Consider the following 25,334-nt stretch of genomic DNA (forward strand, 5'->3'; position numbering starts at 1 on the left):
GGGTGCGTTGACCATTTTCACTGAGAGGATAAGATGAAACCATTGACAAGGGTGATGCCTCCAGACGATTAGCCATGCCGTGACAGGGCATTTGGATCATTTTCCCGAGAGAAGACCGAAAGTAGCCATTGACAATGGTGATGTATCACATAAAGCTAGCCATGGAAAGGAGTAAGACTGATTGGATGAAGATAGCAGGAAAGCAGAGGTTCAGAGGAACGAAAGCATCTCTATTCGCTTATCTGAAATTCTCACCAATGATTTACATAAGTATTTCTATCCCTATTTTATTAATTAATTTCGAAAACCCCATTACTATTTTATATCCGCCTGACTGAGATTTACAAGGTGACCATAGCTTGCTTCATACCAACAATCTCCGTGGGATTCGACCCTTACTCACGTAAGGTATTACTTGGACGACCCAGTGCACTTGCTGGTTAGTTGTGCGAAGTTGTGAACCATGGTATGGGCATCATATTTTTGGCGCCATTACCAGGGAAAGAAAGAGCGATGAATTTTACATAATCAAAGTGTAATCACAATTTCTGCGCACCATTAAGCTGATGTTTTGACTATATTTTTTTTGTCTATTTAGATTGATTGCAGCTTTCTTATGGTTGGGTGAAGTTTTCTGAAGAGATAAAGGCGATTCTTGGCACAATGGTAAAGCACAAAACCTTTATTGTTTCAAATGAAAAAACTAGTTTCTTTTTTATTCAATTTCATCATGAGAAAAATATGTATTTTGTTTACTTATGTTTATTATTTATTTAATTTGGTAACTTAGCAAGTATGTTAATTGACACTTATTGGAATACCTTTCTATATATATGCAATATATATTATTAGCTTATTCTCTCTATTGATTAAATTGAATTTAAATATTTAAATATTGTTAGTGTGTGCTATATATCCTTCAAATGTCATATAAATATAACAAAGGTAAAAAATATATTACTTTAGATATAAAAAAAGAGAACTTAAGAAAAATTCAATAAGGTATTGCTTAAGGTATTAGAAAAAGACAACTACAAATAAACTTAGATAAGTGTTGCTTTAACTCTATGAAAAAAGTAACTTAAAAAAATATAGACAAGTGTTGCTTTAGGTATATGAAGAAGGCAACTTAAAAAATTTGGCGTGTTACTTTAGGTATATTAAAAAACAACCAGAAAAAATTTATACAAGTGTTGCTTTAGGTATATGAAAAGACAACTTAAAAAAATCTGGACAAGTGTTGCTTTATGTATTAGAAAATACAACTCGTAAAAAGTGTTGCCATAAATCCTTATCTAAAGTGTTATGTTTGAGTCTTCTAAGGCAACCCTTTCGTGAAGTTGCTTTTTTTTGTAGAAAAGGAAACTTTTTTTAAGGTTGCCATAAAAAGGGTTCCCTTTGATGCACAAAAATGTTGCCTTAGACCTAAGGTAACGGCCGTATAGCCAACCCCCAAAAAGCGTTGCGTTTTGTTGGAAAGTGTTGCCTTTGATCAAAGACAAAACTTTTTCTTATTATAGGCAACGTTTTTAAAGGGTTGCCTCAGCCTGAATTTGTTGTAGTGTTAGCCACCATCTCTATCGAATTCAGGGCTTCATTAGTGGTCTTCATGTGCAAAGATCCTCTTGCAGAATTATCCAATGAGAGTCTCGAAGCTTAAGTGATTCCATAAAAAAAATCTGCAACTGCACCCAATCTGAGAACATATCTGGAGGGAACTTTCTAATAATGGCCTTGTACCTCTCCCAAGCTTCATAGAGAGACTCGCCATCTAACTGTCTGAAAGTCTGAATGTCTATTCTCAGCTTAGTCAACCTTTAAGGCGAAAAGAATTTGGTTATGAACTTACAGACCAAATCCTCCTAAGTTGTAATACTTCCATTGGGTTGTGCCTCGGGCCACTGACTAGCCCGGTCCCTCACAGTAAATGGAAAAAGTAACAACCTGTAGACATCAACAGGAACTCCGTTGGTCTTGACCGTATCACAAATCCTCAAAAAATTAAAGATGAATAAGTTGGGGCCCTCCTGAGGACTCTCAATGAATTGGAAGTTTTGCTAAACTAAGATAGTCAATTGAGGTTTCAGTTCAAAATTGTTGGCATTCACAACTGGTGCCACAATGCTTCTCACACAATTCCCAGGATTGGGGTTAGTATACGACCACAGAGTTCTTCTTACTAGTTGGACATTATTGGGATTGTTGACAACATCATGATCATTATTATCTGCCATTCTGACTTCAATTTCCTCTTAAGATTCATCCCTGAGATCTTTTGCAATTCTCTGAGCTCTAGCTTGTTGCCTTCGTCTCCTAAGATTTCTTTTAATCTCAAGGTCATAGTGAAGAACAAGTTCTTCGTCCTTGTTTTTCTGCATAAACACTCAGAAAATAAGAAGAATTGGGATTCTCAATGTCACAGTAAAGAGAACCTCTGTGAGCAACTCGAAAAGAGAAGAAAATTGAATTAAATTAAAATATCAAAAAATAAATTAAACTAAAATGAAACAAAATAAACAAAAAGAAAGGGTCTAATCAAGGTAATCAACCAACTGGTAGTTTGTTAATCACAATTAATCCCAGTAACGGCGCCAAAACTTGATGCGAAATTTTCACACCACAAACTACCAACAAGTATACCAGATCGTATCAAGTAATACCATGGGATGGGGTTATCATTCCCACGAGGATTAATGGATTAAGTAAGCAATGATTGACTGATTACTCTATTCAGACAAGCAACAATTGAGGATTTTGAATAGCAAATAGCATAAAAGTCACTAAATTAAAGAAAATAGACAGTAAATGCGTGAAGAGGTTAATATGAGAAGAGCATTAAGGCTTTGGAGATGTTTAGATTTTCAAATTAACAACTATTGTCATCTACCTTGATCATACAAAGATTTAATTCATAGCAAACACTAGGTGATTGAATTTCAATCCCTTGGCAATTCAATCTCTTCTAACCTAATTAACCGTCAATTCCTTAATCGATTAATTGTGTTAAAAAAATAAGTTTGAAATCTGGTTTAAAGACCACACAATTCTCAAGAACCCATAAATAATCCGATTATATGTCACATATGACATCAAATCCAGATAATAAATTATGAGAAAAAGGTTTCAAGATTTAATTCCAATGATTTAACTTTTTCAAGATTCAAAGGGATTCAATTTAGATTAGGGTTATTTTCCAATATACTCTAATCCTTAGGATGAAGAACGAAATCAATTCTTGAATAGAAATCAATGCATTAATCAAAAGTAGAAAAATAGTAGTATTAGTCCATCAAAATAAACAGAGCTCCTAACATTAACAATGGAGACTTTGTTACGCATGGTGCAGAGAAAATCCTAAAAGTGTAAAACTGAAAATTGCTGAAGAGGAGAATAGAAGAGAGAGCCCCGCAGGACAAATCTCCTCCCTTTTATAGTCCTAATCCTAATTGATACAAACTTAAATTAAAACCTACTAGTATCTTTTCTATTTATTTATTTGAATTTAAATCTAAAGGAAGGAATCATGCTACTGGCTTCAAGGAGAACGTGAGGACTACTTGCTGATTCGTTGTCAGCGCTAAATGCCGGTGATGTGGCATTTAGCGCCACACATCCAGGGAGTTACGTGCACGTCCCAAGGTCCTGGCACTAAACACCGGTGATGTGGCGTTTAGCGCCACCTTGCCTGAAGGGAGCGGAATGGTGAGCTTTAAGGGTCCAGCACTAAACGCTAGTGATGTAGCGTTTAGCGCCAACATGGTAGGGGACAATTTTTTGCTTTACTTTTTCATGAATTCTGCCCGATCTTCACTCAAATGCTATCTGAAATCAATAAAAGGCAACAACACTCAAAGTAGCTTCGATCCAAGCATAAAATATCTAATTCCTCTCAGAAAATCAATCATTCACTACATAAATCAATAAAAAAAGATGTCTGTAATGCTCATGCATTATCTACCCATACGAAAAGTGTGCATGTCTGCTTGGTAGACTCCTGACTCCTATTGAGTTGGACCAAAACATAATTCATTAAGAATAAAAAAATAATTTAAATTTAATTATCATAAAACTTTCGATTTGGAGAACTTGAAAACAAAGGGAATTCGGAAGAGTTTTAGCGGGTTAATAAAAACTTTCAGAATCCTTGTTCTCCAAATAATTAAACTCATGAATGAAGTTTAACTCTCCAAAACCACTTCTTCCTATCTAAAATCCTCTTAAACCAAACACGTCAACATGCCCTTAGAGTAACTCTCCTTTTTAAATATATTCAAAAGTGAACTATTTAATCCCATTTTTTAAACTGTTGATGGAGTGTAAGGTGACTATAAGTTGATAAAAATATAGTCTATGCAAAGTTATTGATTGTCGATGTTTGCTAACTCGTAAACCAATATAAGATTATCTTCTATGCACAATGCTCTCGTACCAATTCAAAAGTTAATAAACCTTTTACTTTTACAGAATTTCATTCTTATAGTTTAATTATCTTTTCATCTTTATAATTTTATTAAATTGTTAATTAAATTTTATAAATTTTTTTAATTGAATTCTTACATTTTTTTTTAATTTTATAATTAGGTATTGCTTAATCTAAAAAATGTTAAAATTAATTGAATATTTTTTTATAAATTAAAGATATTCATAGTTAAAATTTAATTAGATCTTTGACTTCATATATTTTAGAAAAAAAATTCTGTTAATTTTAATATTTTTGATATAAAAATAACTTAATTACAAAATTATAAAGACACAATTGAAAAGAAAAAAATATAAAAATCTAATTAAAAATTTAGTAAAACTATAAGTACTAACAGAATAATTAAACCAATTTCATTAAATTATAACTCTTACTGAGTTACTGAATATTATGTATACTATTTGGTTGTTAATATTTTTCACAGAAATAACTAACACGTATATCAGAGATGAGAGAGAGAGAGAGCATGGTGGGAAACACAGAGAGGGGTAGGAATAGGAAACATGGCAATGATTCGAGAATTTGGAATCGAGAAGAGCATCGACGGCTGGAGCATGATTCTTTTTCCATCTTCGTGGATAACCTTCCTCAAGACATCTCAAAGAAAGAACTTTTTCAGCTGTTCAATTGGACTGGACGTATAAATGACATATACTTATCACGCAAACAAAAAGGTGATAACATATACATTTTTGCGTTCATATATACTACGAAGGGTGGGGCTTTGAAGGCAATAAAGGAAATGAATCGTATGAAGTTGAGAGGAAAAGTTGTGTTCGTGGGGGAAGCAAAGTACAGAAGGATATCGAGTACGAAGGACACAAAGAGTCCTCAGAGAGGAAAAGATGATCGGAACAAGTTGGGTCGGCAGCCAAAGCGCGAAGAGGCTAGCGACGTGCAGTTGAATACTTTGGAGGTCAGAAAGGAGAAAAAAGAACAAGATCCCAATGTAAAGGGGGGGACTAAGAAGAAGATCGAGGTAACGGTGGCAAAAGAAAATCTCGATTGGTTGCAGAGAAGTCTAATAGGAGGGATGACAAAGGCCATTGATTTTTGTTCTTTGAAGGATATGATCGAGATAAATATGCCTCAAGTCATCCAAGTACGAGAGCTAGGTGCATATAAAGCCCTACTGACTTTTGATTCTATGCTGAGTGCCGAAGAAACCTACACTTTTAAAATGAATAGTCTTCTACAAATCTTCCATAGCGTATGGAGATGGGAGGAGGCGGAGAGGAGTGAAACAAGGAGAGTGTGGTTGGAATGCTTTGGAGTTCCTCTACATGTATGGTCAGCGAACACCTTCAAAATGATAGGAGGTCAATGGGGGAAAGTAGTCGGGTGTGATAATTTAACGGAATCGCGCAATTCCTTTAGTGTTGGACATGTGCAAATCGATACAAGCATGCTGGATGTAATCAATGAATGGATTCATATTACAGTAGGTCTCAGTGGTTTTGATGTTCTGGTAAAAGAGGTAGGACGAGAAACATACGGCCTGGGGTGTAAGCTGGTAAGTATGGATGATGGAGGTACAAGCAGCAAACAACAATTGAATGGTGCAACACTTGACTTAACAGAAAATGTTATAAAATTGGCACGGTGAACAGACATACAGGAGTTCAGGGATGACGCGGTGGAGCTGTTAACGATGGTGACGAAAGATGGTGAAGAAGATAAGGACAGAATGGTAATTTCAGAAGAAATTTTGAATGAATGGAATTATGACAATTCAAATCACAACCCCATGAATATGGTACCATCTAATTCTAATTAAGAGGAAATTAAAGACAGGGCTAATTTTGTGGGAGGGGATCTAGTGAGTGATGAGGACGATTCGGAAAGGACTCAATCTGGAATTCTTGTGAGCAGACTAAGTGGGTTGCGAGCGGGTGTCAAAGGGGGAAAAAGAAAAAGTTCAGGCTCTTATGAAAGTTGGGCCAGATACACTAGTTGCTACAACAAGGGGTTGCTATTGCAATTGGGCCCTAATCCCCCAGCTGACCTAATTGAAACAGGCACTGGATCAGGAGCTGCTGGTGGGCTAGGCTCCTTCCAACCGGGTCGGGCTTCAGCAATCAACGCTGGTGCAAGGTTCTCCAATCCGTGCGTAGCTGTTCCAGGGAAGGTTCTCCAATTGGGCCCTAATCCCCCAGCTGACCCATTTGAAACAGGCACTGGATCAGGAGCTGCTGGTGGGCTAGGCTCCTTCCAACCGGGTCGGGCTTCAGCAATCAGCGCTGGTGCAAGGTTCTCCAATCCTTGCGTAGCTGTTCCAGGGAAGGTCTATGGAGATGGGGTTGCTGCGACGAACGGGCACCCATGCTCACGGCGAGATGGAGAGGGCGGAGTGGCGAACAGTGGGGATATAGCCATGACACCTGGTGTTGGTGGCTGCTCGCCCCTCTTTGGCACGGTGACTTGCGCCGCTGAAGAAGTAGTGCGGTTAGGTGATTCACTAGAGAAGAGAAAGGCTGAGGAGGGGTCGATTGGGCTGGCTGATGGAGACAGGTTGAATGACAAGGAAGCTGAGATGAAGGAAATTCAGGGGTCGGCAACAAGGGCCGGGGGAGGGGACATGCACGATACTGACGAAAACGAAGGGATAGGGGAGACAAGTGATGAAAGGGAAGTGGCTGAGACCACGATTGTTGAGGATGATAACGAGGTGGTTAGGGAGACTGGAATGAGGACCTGGGCACAGAAACGTGGGATTCATGACTTGGATGTTAAAGAACGTACAGGTTCATTGGCAAGCAGGGAGAGCTTGGCCCAGGGAAGGGATGAAGGTGCTGGGGCTGCTAGGGAGGGAGTAGATGTTGAAAATATTGGGGGAACGAGTGACAATCTGAGTTCAACGTTGGAGGAGCAAATGCTGGAAAATAAAAGGACTTGGGATCTAGCAGTGGAATCCGGCGCAATTCTGTATGACGAAGAAGGGGATATAATGGCCATTCTCCAAGCCCAGAATGAGGAAAATGCTCAAAAAAGGTTGGCAAAACAGAAGGTGAAAGCAAGGCGAAGCAGACCCAAAAACTCCAAAAAGGTGTGTAATAATATCCTAAAATGATTTTTTGTTCTTGGAATGTTAGGGGGTTGGGGGTGATGGGAAGTCGAGAATGGTTAAGGACTTGAAGACGAAGAATAGATTGAATATGCTAGGGCTGGTTGAAACTAAAAAACATGTTGTGACGAGATTTGATGTTGCACGTCTCTAGGGCTGTAATAGTGTAAGTTGGGAATATGTTGCATCCGATGGTGCTTCGGGTAGGTTGTTGTTAATGTGGGATGATTTCATGTTCAAGATGAATAATTGTTATAAAGGGGAGAGATGACTGTGTGTTGAAGGGGTCTTATTAAAGAATAATTTCAATTGTGCATTCTTTTTGGTTTATGGTGCTCATGTCAGAGAGAAGAAACTTGTTGTGTGGGAGGAGTTGAGCTATGTTGCTGGTTTATGTCAGGTCCCGTGCTGCTTCATGGGGGACTTTAATGAAATTGTCCATATAGAGGAAAGAAAAGATACTGGTAGTTTAACTGTAGCTGCTGAAGAGTTTAAATCTTGGATACAGGATATGCACTTGGTGGACTTACCGCTTAATGACCGTAAGTATACGTGGTTTAGAGGCTGCTCATGTAGTCGGATTGATAGAGTGATGGTCAGCCTCGAATGGGTTGAGGAATTCTCAGAGACTCAGTTAAGAGGAGGACCAAGTGGTTTGTCAGATCACTGTCCGTTGATAATGGAAGATACTAAGATGAGAGACGGCCCAAGACCTTTTAGAAGTCTTGACTCATGGTTTACTCATGAAGGTTTCCTAAGAATGGTTAAAGAGGAATGGAGGGGTTTAGGGGAGATAAACTTTACAGACAAATTGAAGGCTTTGACAGCTCCTCTGGAAAAATGGCACACGGTCAATTTTGGGAACATGGATAACAAAATTCTGCAATTTGAGGAAGAGATACAGAAGTTGGATGACAAAGTAAGTAGTGGGGTGTATGATGGAACAGTGGAGGCAAGAAGGAAGGCGTTGGTTACCTGCTGCAAGAGATGGTATGTACGAAAAGAGATGCACTGGAAGCAGATGTCACGATCTAGGCATGCAAAGGAGATGGACAAAAACACCAGGTATTTCCACCAGATAGCTTCCGCTAGAAGGAGGAATAACAGGATTGATGTTTTGATGATTAATGGGAGGTTGGTTAGGAACTCAGTTAGAATAAAGATTGCTATCAGGGATTTTTACAAGAATTTGTATCATCAAGAGGAGTCTCCTAGGGTGGGCTTCAGGGATGGATTGGTGACTATGATATCTGACGAGGAGTCCGTGGAGCTAGAGGTGTTGCCATCAGTTGAAGAGATTAGAGAGGCAGTGTGGGACTGTGAATCGTCTAAAGCACCAGGCAATGATGGGTACAACATGAACTTTATCAAGAAGTGTTGGGATGAGATTGGGCCTGAGTTTACGGCAGCTATGATTGCTTTCTTTCAGACAGCCAAGTTACCTAAGGACGCTAATACCACTTGGGTTGCTTTGGCTCCTAAGTTTATTGGGGCCAAGGAAATCAAGGACCTTCGCCCGATTAGTATGGTTGGATGTGTATATAAGGTGATCTCTAAGGTGTTGGTTAGGAGGGTGAGAACCGTGATGCCAAGGCTGGTTGGGGAGACTCAGAGTGCATTTGTCAAAGATCAAAAAATTCATGATGGTGCACTTATTGCATGTGAAACTGTGCATTGGCTCAAATTAAGGAAAAAGGAGGCAGCAATCATCAAGCTAGACTTTCAGAAGGCATATGATAGAGTTAAGTGGAGTTTTGTGGACATCGTACTACAGAAGATGGGTTTTGGGAGAAGATGGAGGGCTTGGGTTATGGAATGCGTGGGCACAGCTTCTATGTCAGTGTTGATAAATGGTTCACCCACAAAGCCATTTTTGATGGAAAGAGGTTTGAGACAAGGTGACCCACTATCTCCATTCCTTTTTGTACTTGTTGTTGACGTGCTCCATAGAATGATTGGCGAGGTAGTTAGAAACGACCGTATCTCCCTTTTGTTGGTTGGGGGAGACAAGATGATCACAGGACTTACCATGGAGGTTGGTGATGGTAGAAGAACCCGGTTCTGGGAGGATGTTTGACTATGTGGTGGTGCTCTAAAGGATAGGTTTCCAAGACTCTTCTCGGTTTCAATCCAAAAAGGATCGGTCATTGGGGACTGTGGGTTCTAGGATGGGTTAGAGTGGATATGGAACTTCCAATGGAGGCGTGAGCTGTTCCAATGGGAGTTGGAAAGTGTGAATCAGTTACACGACGCTCTGAGAGTAGTTAAACTAGCGGCTGATAGAGATGATAGGCTTGTATGGAAGTTTGACAAACAAGGTATTTTTACTACTAACTCATTTGTGCATGTGTTGCAGGAGGAAACACTCCCAGAGGACATAACAAGTTATAGCTTCACCAAGACTATCTGGAAAGGCTTAGTTCCTCCAAGAGTGGAGCTGTTTGCTTGGTTTGTCTTGATTGGTAGGGTGCATAATTAATCAGAAAGATAATTTGTGTGCTCTATGTAAAAAGGACGTTGAAAATGTTCATCACTTATTTCTTGGATGTGAATTTATTTGGCATGTTTGGTGCACTTGGTTAGTTAATCTCGGGCGGAAATGGTCCTTTCCTGGTACTGTGAATGAACACTTTCAAAGCTGGACAGGCGCTACCGGTAGTAAGGCGGAGTCTAGAAATTGGTTCATTTGCTATTTTGCGATAGTCTGGAACGTTTGGCTGGAAAGGAACAGGAGGATATTTCATAATAAAGAAAAAGGCGTTGAAGACATTATTGATATGTCCTTTCTTAGTTACCAGGAGTGGAGGTATAAAGACCCCTTGTGTTGTTGATGGCTATGCAAAAGATGACATTGGGGTTGGTTAGTTCTGTAAGCTACTAGCTAGATTCTATTTGTGTTAGCCTTTTTTGTTACTGTTTTGCTCCATCTCGATGTTGAGCTCCCTTGTTTCAAAAAAAAATTATGTATACTATTTGTCTATTTGTAGTGGTCGGAAAAAGGTATGTGGATAAGGTAAGGATAATCTTTTTTTTTAAAGAAAAATTGGTTGAGTGTTAATGGAAAGATAAATTTTGTGATTTTTTATTTATATAAATAAAATAAATGTTTTAATTACTGAAATAAATAATTATAAAAATTATTACTGAAATTCGTTTCCCAAGTTTATCTCGTTTATAATGTAAATGAGATAAAGTTGGGGGACATCTATATATACATTTCGTTGACAGCAAGTTTCCGGATCCCAATTCGAACTTTTCGACCACTTTCTTTTCTCTTTTAACCCTTTCTGATCATATTATCGAGTAATATGAAGATGCACATGATCAGAACATCAACTAGCTGAATACGACATGGCACTATGCTAGGACAGATGACTTGGCTGTTAGTTCTATTATCTTGAATTTTATGTAATCCCATAGATGTAGAGCCATGGTTAGGGTACTTGCGAAGAACTCGAATACAATTACAACGATTAGGAATAGGTCACTGGTAGAAATTATTAATTCTAGGAATGTGGTTATTATTTTATATAATCCCATGTATGTATAGTCATGGTTAGGGTATTTGTCAAGAACTAGAATACAACTTGTATCCTTAGGAATAGGTCACTGATAGAAAATAGTAATTCTAGGGTTGTGGTTATGATTTTTTGGTAATTAAATTGTTAACTATATAATTATTAATTTAGAGTTTAAATGTTGGAGTAGATATTTTTCATTTGTGGAGTCTAGTTTAGGGGTCACACGTGTCTTAATTTATTAATTTAGTTAGTAACTAGTCAAGTATGATAATTAGATTATTAAGTTAACTCAAAGTTTCGTAGTTAGATAATTAATTACCTTATTGAATATTTTAATTTCACGTAACGCAATCAGAAAATGTGTATTAGTTAAGACAGTTTATGTTGATGGACCTAGAAAAAAATTTTAATTTTACTTTTTAATAATTGTAAAATATTTTTCTTTGTCAGGCTTCGCCTACTCCTTCCCGGCGAGTGTCACACACGCTTCCTCCACTGGACGCCATCGTCCCGTATTTGAAGGAGGCTGGATTCGGTGATATGGTGCCTCTCATGGATTTAGTATTCGACAACTCCCTGATTACGGCATTCGTGGAGCGATGGCGTCCGGCGAACCACACGTTCCATTTGCCGTGGGGTGAGGCCACCATCACCCTACAAGACATGGCGTACCACCTTGGGTTACGCGCACACGGGGACCCAGTTAGGGGTACTTTTGTGACTTCCTCAAGTGGCACGGCACCGAGACATGGGAGATGGTGGAGCGACTGCTTAGTGCCAGGCCTCCAGTGGTTCCACAGCAGGGGGCTCAAAGGAAGGAGTCATTCTCGCTAAAGCTTGTATGGATGTGGGACCATATCCGCCATATGCCACCGACCGATGACCCGGATACACTTCGACAGTATGCGAGGTATTACATCTTGTTACTAATCGTAGGCTACCTGATGACGGACAAGTCAAACAACTTCGTCCATCTGCATTGGCTGCCACTATTGCAGGACTTTGGGTGGTGTCGTGTATTGTCTTGGAGCTCGGCGGTGCTTACCAGGACATACTACTCACTATGCTCTGCAATATACCGAGGCACCACAGACATCGCCGGCTACACTCCGCTGTTGGAGTCCTGGATATACTAGAGATTTTTTCAGTGGTGTCCACCTGAACGAGAAATTTTCATGTATCCTATGGCTGCGAGATAACAATTGTTTATGTGTTTTTAATCTTTTCCTTCGCCATCCATACCTTTTTGTAGGAGGATTTGAAGTGATAGCTCTGCCAGGCTGCACCTTGCAGGACAGGGATGCTGACGGATAGGTTCGTCTGTATCAATGGCAGGATGACCTTGCAGATGAGGCTGCTATCTAGTTGTCGATTGTCTTGGGACATGGTGGGTGCTAGACAACTATGCGCTCCACCAACCCTCTGGACCTCCCTAATGAAATAAAACATCCATGGTTGAAAACTACTCAACATATAGCAATCATAAATGAGTAAGTACGCCTCAATTAAACTTGAACTCACTAGTATCCAAGGTTCTGTCGGAGGGCAACACGGATACTCCATGGACATCCATTTGTAACTTGACGACAATGCACATGGTACTCTAATCGGTCCGATTCCACCACTCGGTACTCAGTACTTCTGTGAATACTATAATTCTTCACACCCTATATTACTGCATCTCGGCATTTGAATCTATGGCCAACCCAAAACTCAACCCCATCATCTAGGTTGTAATTCTCTTCCCTGATATTGGAAAATGGAGATTTCTCATGCATGGCGTCCAGATCCAATGTATGATAGTGACTTGGTACATTTGATAGCACCGGAATCGGGTGGGAGGGGAGGCAAAACATATTGCATCGCTGCCTCAGCCGGCGTCTCTGGTACAAACTCCTCCTCATCATCATCTTTAGAGGAATAACTATCGTTGCTATCCACAACGTACTCTTCGTCGGAGTCTTCCTTACCCATCTTCATGTCTTCCACTGGTATGGCAATATGAATCGGTGGTGGTGCGAAAGGTGAGTCATCCTACACAAATGTCAAGCGTACAGAATCACCACCACCAACATCACCAACCTCGGCGGAAAGCTTCATCACTTATTCCGCCATGATTCTCCCATGGATGTCGAACATGAGTCGCACATGCTCGTCGCTGAGGAGCCGAAATAGTCGAAAATGGAAAACTCCATTACCTAACGGTGCTAGCAACCTATACCCCACCCTTCCGATCTCTCCTCTCCATGTGCCACCAAGGTTGCTCAATATCAAACTTTTCAATTCAGACAACAAACTTACGCGCCGAGTGCGCAATAGTAACGGATTCTCACACTCAAATATCACCTCATTGTCGCTGTTTCTCATATGACAATTGGGATACACACAGACAACTTCGTATCCGCTATTACTGGACATGTTTGCCTACTTTTTGTAAGAAAAACGGGAGAGAAGAAGATATGAAATGTATATGGAGAATGCCAAGGATTGTACATCCTTTTATAGAAATTGGAAATTTGTCTTACTGTATCTCGTTTACACAATAAACGCATTATTTTAACACGTATCTCGTTTACAGTATTGATGCCAGGGCATTTTGGCCAGTTTCACTGACCTTTTCTTTACTGTTTTTAGGGTAGTTTCATACATTTCCTTATGAAATAAGCTAGTTTTGGGTAGATATTCACTTACATCTTGATTCAAGCATGCATTGTGCATTTTACATGATTTCATGAGGATTTTGCATGAATTTAAGGACAAATTGGAAGTTGCATTTTCCATGACTTGGACTAGAACTTTGATGCACTTTATTGCTTAATTTCAGGACAAAGGAAGCAAAGAAGAACCACATTAGTGGCTACGTTAGTTGCACTAACGTGGAATGGGAGTAACTTGCAAAGTTAATGAGAAAAGTGATTGCCAATAACGTTCTCGAAGCCATCATTGCCCATGTTAAGAAATAGAGCCAACGTTAGTGACACTTAACATTATCACTAACGTTGAACCAAGATCATGAGTGGCCACGTTAGAGTCCACGTTAACCTAGTTAATGTGGCCTCTAACGTTAAGAAGGAAGGGGGGAGCCAACGTTAGTGACACTCAACATTGTTACTAACGTTGGCCAAAGCACATTAAGCCACGTTAACTCCCACGTTAACCTAGTTAACGTGGAAGCAAACGTGAAGGAACAAAGTGGTCGACAACGTTAGTGACACCCAACATTGTCACTAACATTGGAAGAACACAAGCCCCAATGAGCCACGTTGACTCCCACGTTAACCTAGTTAACGTGGAAGCTAACGTGAAGAAAGAAGGTGATCGCCAACGTTAGTGACACCCAACATTGTCACTAACGTTGGAAGGAGCCACACATGCCATCATGAGCCACGTTAACTCCCACGTTAACTTAGTTAACGTGGAAGCTAACGTGGATAAGGGAAGGATGAGCTAACGTTAGTGACACTCAACTTTGTCACTAACGTTTGAGATGGCTAGTAAGGCCACGTTAGAAGCCACGTTAACCTAGTTAACGTGGACTCTAACGTGGAAAATAGGGGTAATTTGGAACGTTAGTGACAATGGTAAGTGTCACTAACGTTCTCGAAGGATGGCAAGCCTACGTTAAAAGAGCCACGTTAACTAAGTTAACGTGGGCTCTAACGTAGGGAAGGGGGAGGCTTCTCAACGTTATTGGGAAAGTTGAGTCCCAATAACGTGTGCGAAGGACATAGTGGAAACGTTAGTGGCAACGTTTGTGCCACTAACGTTGAGGTTAACGTGGCCTTTAACTTTGGTGAGGAACGTTAGTAAAAAAGTGATTGTCACTAACGTTCTCGAACCCATATTTTCACTGAACGTTAACACCACTAACTTCCTGAGCCAAAGCCCCTGCCCACTTCATACTTTCTCTCTGCAAGTAAAAGCTAAGCCCAATGAAGAAAAGAACTGCTTCCAACTCAAGATCCAAAGGCCCAAGACTTGAAGAATCAACTAGAAGAACAGAAGAGTAGTATATATAGGAGTATCTTTGAAATATTTTAGAGAGTTGGAAATTATAGGGAGACTCTTAGCATAGAACTACTCTCTGTATTTACTTTCTCTGCACTTCTAAGTTTTCATCATGTATTCTCCATCTTTGTTTTCATTTTCCAGAGCTATGAACAACTAAACCCCTGTCATTGGGTTAGGGAGCTCTGTTGTAATTTGATGGATCAATACTAGTTTTTATTATTCTTCTTCTATCTTTTATCTTGATTTTACTTGAAAGCTTTCGATCTTCATCCAATTGAGTAGTTATCTTGAAAAAGAAGCTATTCATACTTGGATCTCTTCTGAACCTTGAAAGAGGAATGAAGAGATCAAGCTAGAAATGCTTTCTCATGCTAGACCAAATTGGGTTTGGATGGATATGTGACTATAATCCTCTCAACACTTGGTTTGGGAAATGCATGTGGTATAATCAGTGACCATACTTTATCTCTTCTCATGAGCAATTGACCAAGGAATTGGTTATTGATCAAGATTTGAGAGATTGAATTACAAGAAATTGTAATTCAATCACTTAAGATTGCCAAGGAGATTAATGAGTGCATTGATTGAGGAAGAGATGAAAATGAAATTGATCCGGAGAATGCAACATCTCCTAAGCCCAATGAACTCCCCATTTCTGATCTTAACCATTCTCTTTAATTTCTGTTATTTACTTTAATGAGTAATTCCCCCATTCCCATTTACAATTCTGCAATTTACCTTCCGTCATTTACTTTCAGATCTATAATTCTAGCATTTACTTTCCTGTCAATTACCTTCCCGCCATTTTATTTTCTGCAATTCTCAACTCAAATTCTGGATTCACTCAACTAGAATAGTCCTCTAATTAAAGTTGCTTGATCAATCAATCCTTGTGGGATTCGACCTCACTCTATTGTGAGTTTTTACTTGACGACAAATTCGGTACACTTGCCGAAGGGAATTTGTTGTGAGACAAGTTTTTCGTGCATCAAGTTTATGGCGCCGTTGCCGGGGATTGATTGTGCATCAACAATGATTAGATTGGAGGATAACTAGATTGAGCATTTTATTTTTGTTTGATTTAAATTTCTGTTTGAGTCATTTACTTTCTGTTTTAGATAACTTCTTCCCTTCCCCCTTACTTTTTCTTTTTTATTTACTATTCATCTCACTAACCCACTAACTGTTTGATATATTGCATCACTCACACTAACAGTAATTCTGACAGATATACTTTCTGCACCTATTCTCTTTGCTTGTACTTGTTGGTTGTATGACAGGGAGAAGAAGCGGGGCTTCAACTACCTTTGATTCTGAACCTGAGAGAACCTTCCTTAGACTAAGGAGGGAGGCAAGAGAAAAACGTGTAATTGGTGGTGAAGAAGAGGAGGAACACTTTGAGGAATACTTTGAACCAAACATGGAAGAAAACATAGAAAACCATCATGAAGAAGAGGCTCACAACCATGGCAGAGGAGGTGGAGCAAATCATGCTGGGGAGGATAGAAGAGTTTTAGGCTCTTACATCAATCCAAACCCAGGGAACTGTGGAAGTAGCATTCAAAACCCAACCATCCATGCCAACAATTTTGAACTGAAGCCACAGCTCATCACCCTTGTTTAGAACAACTGTTCGTTCGGAGGGAGTGTCCAAGAGGACCCCAATCAACATCTAACCACCTTCCTGAGAATATGTGACACAGTGAAGTCTAATGGTGTTCATCCTGACGCCTATAGATTGCTCTTATTTCCATTCTCACTCAGGGATAAGGCAGCTAAGTGGCTGGAGTCTTTCCCAAGGGAGAGCTTGATAACTTAGGAAGACGTGGTGAATAAATTCTTAGCAAGATTTTACCCTCCTCAACGAATCAATAGGCTGAGAGCTGAGGTCCAAACTTTCAGACAACAAGATGGTGAGACTCTATATGAAGCATGGGAGAGGTTTAAAGACTTAACAAGGAGGTGCCCACCAGATATGTTCAACGAATGGGTGCAGCTGCACATTTTCTATGAAGGGCTCTCATATGAGTCAAAGAAGGCCGTAGACCATTCATCCAGAGGATCTTTGAACAAGAAGAAGACTATTGAGGAAGCCATAGATGTCATTGAAACAGTAGCAGAGAACGACTACTTCTATGCTTCCAAAAGAGGGAACACAAGAGGAGTAATGGAGCTAAACAATGTAGATGCTCTGCTGGCCCAAAACAAGCTCATTACCCAGCAGCTGGCTAACCTCACCAAGAAGATGGAGAGGAACCAAGTAGCAGCAGTCTCCACTTCATCAACAACCCAAGAAGGAGTGAATGAAGAAGCAGAGGGTAGTCAGGAGCAAGCCAACTACATTGGAAATTCACCTAGGCAAAACCATGATCCATACTCCAAGACCTACAACCCTGGATGGAGGAATCACCCAAACTTTGGGTGGGGAAATCAATAAGACCAAAGCCTTGATCAAAGACACCCAAATCCAAACAATGCAGCCACCCAACACTTCACATCTAGATCATATCAACACCCCCATAACAACACCTCCCCACATTCATATCAAGGCCAGAATAACCCTACTCAGCCTGACCTGTCATCATTTGATGAAAGAATCTCAAGGATTGAGAATCTACTTGAAGGCCTAAGCAAGGAGATTCAAGACAACAAGGTCTTCAAGGAGGAAGTGCGAGCCAGTTTCAAGAACCAGGGAGACACAATCAAGAGGTTGGAATCTCAAGTAGGATATCTCTCTGAGCAAATTCCCAAACCCACAGATGGATTCCCAAGTGACACAGAGAAGAATCCGAGAGGTGAAACAAAGAAGGTAAGATGGGAAGATTGCAAGATGGTCACTATAAGTGATAAGGAGACTGAGGACAAACCAAGCAAGCTGTCAGAACAACCTGAAGATACCTCAGTAGAGGAGGTGGAAAAAGATTACCAAGAACCAGAAATCTCAAAACAGGAGTTGCTGAGACTCTATGCACCTTTTTCCCAACTGCTCAAGGGAGCTGTGGAGATGAGAATATACTCAAGATTTCTTGACTTATTTGCATCTCTGCATGTGAACATACCATTCATCAAGACTATCCAACAAATGTCTGCATTCATCAAGTACATGAAGGAGTTGCTTCCCAGGAAAAGCTCACTCAAGGAAGGCCAAACTATAGTGATGAACAAGGAGTGTAGTGCCCTCATTCAACCGCAGTTGCCTACAAAAAAAAAAGATCCAGGGAGTTTTCATGTCCCCTGTGCCATAGGAGAAACAATGTTTGATAGAGCACTCTACGATTTGGGAGCAAGCATCAACTTAATGCCTCTATCCCTGGTGAAGAGGCTGCAGATCAATGAGATATTGCCCACAGATGTAGTCATCAGGCTGGCTGACAAAACTCAAAAACAAGCAAGAGGGGTGGTGGAAAACGTGTTGTTAGAGGTAGGGAAATACTTTCTTCCCACAGACTTTGTCATCTTGGACATGGAAGAGAGTCACACTCACCCAATCATATTGGGAAGACCATTCCTAGCTACAGCCAGAGCACTCATAGACGTGGAGCGAGGGGAGCTAATATTGAGGATCCATGATGAACAACTCAGCTTCAATGTCTTCAAACTCTCCCAAGAAACTGACCAAGAAAACAAAGAACCAAGCAATGATCATAACGGGATGCTGACAGAGGAAACAAGCACTGAAGCACCACCAACACATCTGAGAACCCCACTGAATGATGAACAAGGCAAACAGCAATCGTCACAGCTCAAGGAGAAGTTGGAGGAACCTAAACCACCAGAGGCATGTGAAGACAACAACAAAATTCACTTAAAAGAAGAAGTCGCCAAGAACAGGGAAGCATCAAAAGGGACAAAGAAGAAGGTACCAAGGGGGTGGAGGAACAAGAAGATCCCTACGGAAGGCCTCTCTCCAGGAGATAAAGTGATTTCAGCTTACTTCCCAGATATCCCCCCTAATCTCCCCACTGTACCATCTCAGTTACCTAAGGTCTTCACTATCAACAGAGTTCTTTCCTTGGAACATGTAGAGATCATTGATACAACCAATGGATATAAGTCCAAGGCAAGAAGGGAGGACTTGAAGCATTATCAACCACCCTGATGAAGGAGAAACGTCAAGCTAGTGACGCTAAAGAAGTGCTTCATGGGAGGCAGCCCATGTTTTATTAGCTTTTACTAGTGAATAAGTCAATATTCATAAATTCCAACCCAAACTTGGTGAAGTCCTTATATTACAGTATATAGTGAAGAACAAGTTTGGTGTTCAAAGCATACCAAGAAAGCATGAATGCAACAGAGAGCATTCTAGTCTTGGAGCTTTGAACAGAACTTTTCATCACAATGCTTTAAACTAAGTTTGGTGTCACCCCATGGTGCCACCAAAATGCATAAAGGGATACACAGTTAGTTAGTTAGTTGAAGTTCATGAATAAACAATCTAATCTTTTCTTCTCTTTATTATTTTAGCCGTAAAAATCTAAATTGATTTTTTTTATGATATTTCTTACTTTTCTTATTTGATCTTTATAGGGAAAGGAAAGGAGCATTGAAAGAGATTGATTGGACAATTTAATGGGAAAGGTTCGGCCACTTCATGAAGAGGGCACTACACACGTGCCTCAAGGGGGAATGCATTGGGAATGGTTGCCATGCAACATTGGAGGAAGAACAAACTTGGAAAGCGAACCAACTCCATCATAAAGTTGAGAATCCTTGTGCTTACTCCATATAAAACCCCATCCGTTCATCATACACCAATCCCATCAATCTACACCTTTCATCTCTTCATCACTTCTCTATATAAGTGAATCAAATCCACACCATCTCCATATTCGAAATTCATACCCCTTGCACCTCACTTTCCAGCAACCAATTCTTCAACTTCCCACTCTCTAAATCCCACATCTCTTCTCTTCACTACACCCCTTTTTTTGCTTTAACTTCATTCATGGCATCATCAAGCTCCAAGAGGCAGAAGAGGAAGGAACCAACGGAGAACATTCCCTTCGACGAGAAGAGATTCAAGACTGCCTTCCATGAACGAGAATTTGAGCGGATAAAGCTCAAAAAGATACTGCCCGAGTTAACCTTCCAAATCAATGAAGACGAATGCCCACAGATTCGGGAGAAGATTGAAGAAAGAGGGTGGCAATTGCTCACCAATCCAGAGGGGAAGATCAATGCAAACCTCATCAAAGAGTTCTACGCAAATGTGGTCAGAGAAGACAAAACCAGAGCCCCAACCTTCAAAAGCTATGTAAGGGGAAAGGAGGTAGACTTCAGCCCAAATGCTATAATAAGAACTCTTCACCTGAAAATCACCACACTTTGATGAGCCTAGCTATCATGCAAGGATAAGTAAAAGCCAAGATAATGATGAGCTCACTGAGATAGTGACTGACATCTGTATTATAGCTGCTGACTGGGAGAGGTATGGAGATGGGAGACCCCGGTTCATCAAGAGGGGAGACCTTAGCCCAGAAGCCAAGGGGTGGTTTGAACTCGTGAGGAGGTCTATTCTCCCAGCTGCAAATAATTCAGAGGTAAATATTAATCGAGCAACTATGGTACATTGCCTAGTACAAGGTGGAGAAATCAACGTGCATGAACTTATAGCTGAGGGAATTCAAGATTCAGCTGAGAAGCTTGAATCAGGTGCCAGGCTTTGGTACCCCAGCACCATTCTCCGATTGTGCACAAAGGCCAAGGTGGTCTTTGAGGATAGTAATCCAGAATGGGTTAACCCAGGGAGGCTAATGACAACCCAGCGTATGGCCTATACTACACCTGCTCAACAACAAAGAAGGCCACAAATAGGGAAACTAAAAGCAAAGGAAGGAGCTCACCAAGAGGAGTCTCATCAGGAAGAATATCAACAGGGAGAGCATCCTTACCCAACAGATTTGAATATGAATCACCTTCTAAGAGCTATTGAAGATTTGGGGATGAGACATATGGAAGGACAAGAGCAAATATTGAACTGGATGAGCTAACAAGAAGAGTGGAAGAAACAACAAATGGAGCAGCAACAGGAACAATACTCCCAGCTCACTCAAACCATCCACCAAGTTACCGAGAGGCAAGAACGTCAAGATAAGCATTTGCAGGAACTCAATCAGCGACAACTAGCCCAGATGAAAGCATTCAATGAGTTCACTGTACTTAATGAAGGACGGCAACTACATCGGGAGGAGTTCAACATCAACACTCAAGCCAAGTTGAACTACATGTCCAGTAATATGCATCATCTACACTATGCCATCCCTACATATGATGAGGTCCAAAAAGATTTTGTAGAACAAGAAGAGAGGTAAGTGAAACAGCAAAAGGAAACACTCAAGAAGAAGATAGAAGATGGTGGTTTCTGGAAGAAGCTGCTTGGAAAAGGCAAGGGAAGTGGGAGCACAAGCAATCAAGAAGGAGAGCATGGACATCCACAAGAGTAAAAGGTGGTGGAGTTCCTTTTTTGGTCCATCTTTCTCTATGCTTTAAATAAGGAAGATCTTGTATGAAATAGAACTTGCTTCCATTTCAGTTTAAACATTTCTAAATTCTTTCTTTTAAGTTCTTGTTGAAGAGGTTTATGATATCTAGTCCTTATGTCACTGCATCTTTACTTTGCTTACTTGTATGCTTGTCCCTTTTGAATCAAATGAAAAGAGAATGATTGTTTTCAAAAAACCAGAGTGGAGTTCATACTAGGGAGTAAGTCCATGAGTTTGTGGTGTGGTCATAAGCTAGCTAAGTTGGTTCAACCATAAGGTGGGAAGACAACTATCTGTCATGAATACTATGCTTGAGACGCACCCCATGAGACTAGATAAATAAGAAGATCCTAATAAGAAAAAGGAAAAGAACAATCAAAGTTGAGGAATAAAAGAAAAATAGTAAGCAATAAGGCTAGGCACCAATGGTTTTAATCTTGAAGCATGTGTTTGTGGTGCTCCTGTGTGAGGGATCTACTTGGATGAATAAGCTCTTAGGGGTGCCTTATCACTTGGTAACTTGGGTTAACTAACCCGGGATTATCAGCTGAAAGTCCACTATCAAGAGTAACCCTCACCATAGAGCATTTAGTAACCCAAAGAGGTGCTGGACACCAAGGTCTCAAGAAAAGAAAATAAATAAACTATGTGCCTGTGGTGTGTATGTATGGGGGAGAGACTTGAGCAAGTAAGTCCTTAGGAGTGCTTCAACACCTAGCACCTTGAACCAACTGGTTCGGGAGTGTTGGCTGAAAGCTTATTTTAAAGAGTTGCCCCCTTACAGAGCACTTAGCTTAAGAACAAAAATAAGCCCTCAAATAACAACAAAAGGATCAATGAATAAAAGTCTCATGGGATGCAATAACAAGTGAGTATTCTAGGACATGATAAAGGTCTGAAAGCCAGGAATGAGCCTAAGTTGCTATGCATGAAACCACCATAAAACCAGGACATGACTTCCACAAGAATGACTCATGTCTCGTGGCATTTCTTTCATCATTCTCTTGTTCCAGTACTTGCTTGGGACAAGCAAGCTTTAAGTTTGGTGTTGTGATGCCAGGGCATTTTGGCCAGTTTCACTGACCTTTTCTTTACTGTTTTTAGGGTAGTTTCATGAATTTCCTTAGGAAATAAGCTAGTTTTGGGTAGATATTCACTTACATCTTGATTCAAGCATACATTGCGCATTTTACATGATTTCATGAGAATTTTACATGAATTTAAGGACAAATTGGACGTTGCATTTCCCATGACTTGGACTAGAACTTTGATGCACTTTATTGCTTAATTTCAGGACAAAGGAAGCAAAGAAGAACCACATTAGTGGCTACGTTAGTTGCACTAACGTTAACACTAACGTGGAATGGGAGTAACTTGAAAAGTTAATGAAAAAAGTGATTGCCAATAACGCTCTCGAAGCCATCATTGCCCACGTTAAGAAATAGAGCCAACATTAGTGACACTTAACATTATCACTAACGTTGAACCAAGATCATGAGTGGCCACGTTAGAGTCCACGTTAACCTAGTTAACATGGCCTCTAACGTTAAGAAGGAAGGGGGGAGCCAACGTTAGTGACACTCAACATTGTCACTAACGTTGGCCAAAGCACATTAAGCCACGTAAACTCCCACGTTAACCTAGTTAACGTGGAAGCTAACGTGAAGGAACAAAGTGGTCGACAACGTTAGTGACACCCAACATTGTCACTAACGTTGGAAGAACACAAGCCCCCAATGAGCCACGTTGACTCCCACGTTAACCTAGTTAACGTGGAAGCTAACGTGAAGAAAGAAGGTGATCGCCAACGTTAGTGACACCCAACATTGTCACTAACGTTGGAAGGAGCCACACATGCCACCATGAGCCACGTTAACTTAGTTAACGTGGAAGCTAACGTGGATAAGGGAAGGATGAGCCAACCTTAGTGACACTCAACTTTGTCACTAACGTTGGAGATGGCTAGCAAGGCCACGTTAGAAGCCACGTTAACCTAGTTAACGTGGACTCTAACATGGAAAATAGGGACAATTTGGAACGTTAGTGACAATGGTAAGTGTCACTAACGTTCTCGAAGGATGGCAAGCCTACGTTAAAAGAGTCACTTTAACTAAGTTAACGTGGGCTCTAACGTAGGGAAGGGGGAGGCTTCTCAACGTTATTGGGAAAGTTGAGTCCCAATAACGTGTGCGAAGGACATAGTGGAAACGTTAGTGGCAACGTTTGTGCCACTAACGTTGAGGTTAACGTGACCTTTAACTTTGGTGAGGAACGTTAGTAAAAAAGTGATTGTCACTAACGTTCTCGAACCCATATTTTCACTAAACGTTAACACCACTAACTTCCTGAGCCAAAGCCCCTGCCCACTTCATACTTTCTCTCTGCAAGTAAAAGCTAAGCCCAATGAAGAAAAGAACTGCTTCCAACTCAAGATCCAAAGGCCCAAGACTTGAAGAATCAACTAGAAGAACAGAAGAGTAGTATATATAGGAGTATCTTTGAAATATTTTAGAGAGTTGGAAATTATAGGGAGACTCTTAGCATAGAACTACTCTCTGTATTTACTTTCTCTGCACTTCTAAGTTTTCATCATGTATTCTCCATCTTTGTTTTCATTTTCCAGAGCTATGAACAACTAAACCCATGTCATTAGGTTAGGGAGCTCTGTTGTAATTTGATGGATCAATACTAGTTTTCATTATTCTTCTTCTATCTTTTCTCTTGATTTTACTTGAAAGCTTTCGATCTTCATCCAATTGAGTAGTTATCTTGAAAAAGAAGCTATTCATACTTGGATCTCTTCTGAACCTTGAAAGAGGAATGAAGAGATCAAGCTAGAAATGCTTTCTCATGCTGGACCAAATTGGGTTTGGATGGATATGTGACTATAATCCTCTCAACACTTGGTTTGGGAAATGCATGTGGTATAATCAGTGACCATACTTCATCTCTTCTCATGAGCAATTGACCAAGGAATTGGCTATTGATCAAGATTTGAGAGATTGAATTACAAGAAATTGTAATTCAATCACTTAAGATTGCCAAGGAGATCAATGAGTGCATTGATTGAGGAAGAGATGAAAATGAAATTGATCCGGAGAATGCAACATCTCCTAAGCCCAATGAACTCCCCATTTCTGATCTTACCCATTCTCTTTAATTTCTGTTATTTACTTTACTGAGCAATTCCCCCATTCCCATTTACAATTCTGCAATTTACCTTCCGTCATTTACTTTCAGATCTATAATTCTAGCATTTACTTTCCTGTCAATTACCTTCCCGCCATTTTATTTTCTGCAATTCTCAACTCAAATTCTGGATTCGCTCAACTAGAACAGTCCTCTAATTAAAGTTGCTTGATCAATCAATCCTTGTGGGATTCGACCTCACTCTATTGTGAGTTTTTACTTGACGACAAATCCGGTACACTTGCCGAAAGAAATTTGTTGTGAGACAAGTTTTCCGTGCATCAAGTATAAACGAGATAAGGCTGGAGAACGAATTCTAATAATAATTTTTATAATTATTTATTTTAGTAATTAAAATATTTATTTCATTTATTTAAATAAAAAATCCTAAGTTTGGTGGACAAATTGAAATTTTGGACAAAACTACAGAAAATGTAGAGTATATTTTTTTACTTCGTAGAGAGTAAAATATAAGAAATATTTTAAGTATTGTGGATGTTTAAGTAATTTTAATCATTTGGTCTCGACTATTTATATATTTTATGATTGAAATTAATGGCTAAATTGGTGGAAATGCTGGAACACTT

At 40.0% G+C, this 25,334-nt stretch overlaps 1 non-coding gene across 1 annotated transcript; it reads right to left on the bottom strand.

Annotated features, from left to right (window-relative positions):
* Positions 1–16,949: 16,949 nt before the first annotated feature.
* On the bottom strand, positions 16,950–17,056 carry LOC148544499 (small nucleolar RNA R71). The gene has a single exon (XR_015900265.1). It is a non-coding gene; the product is annotated as a small nucleolar RNA R71 (small nucleolar RNA).
* Positions 17,057–25,334: the final 8,278 nt, after the last annotated feature.

Source organism: Arachis ipaensis, chromosome B9 (genome assembly GCF_059453495.1).
Source record: "Arachis ipaensis isolate K30076 ecotype BB chromosome B9, ASM5945349v1, whole genome shotgun sequence".
NCBI lineage: Eukaryota > Viridiplantae > Streptophyta > Magnoliopsida > Fabales > Fabaceae > Arachis > Arachis ipaensis.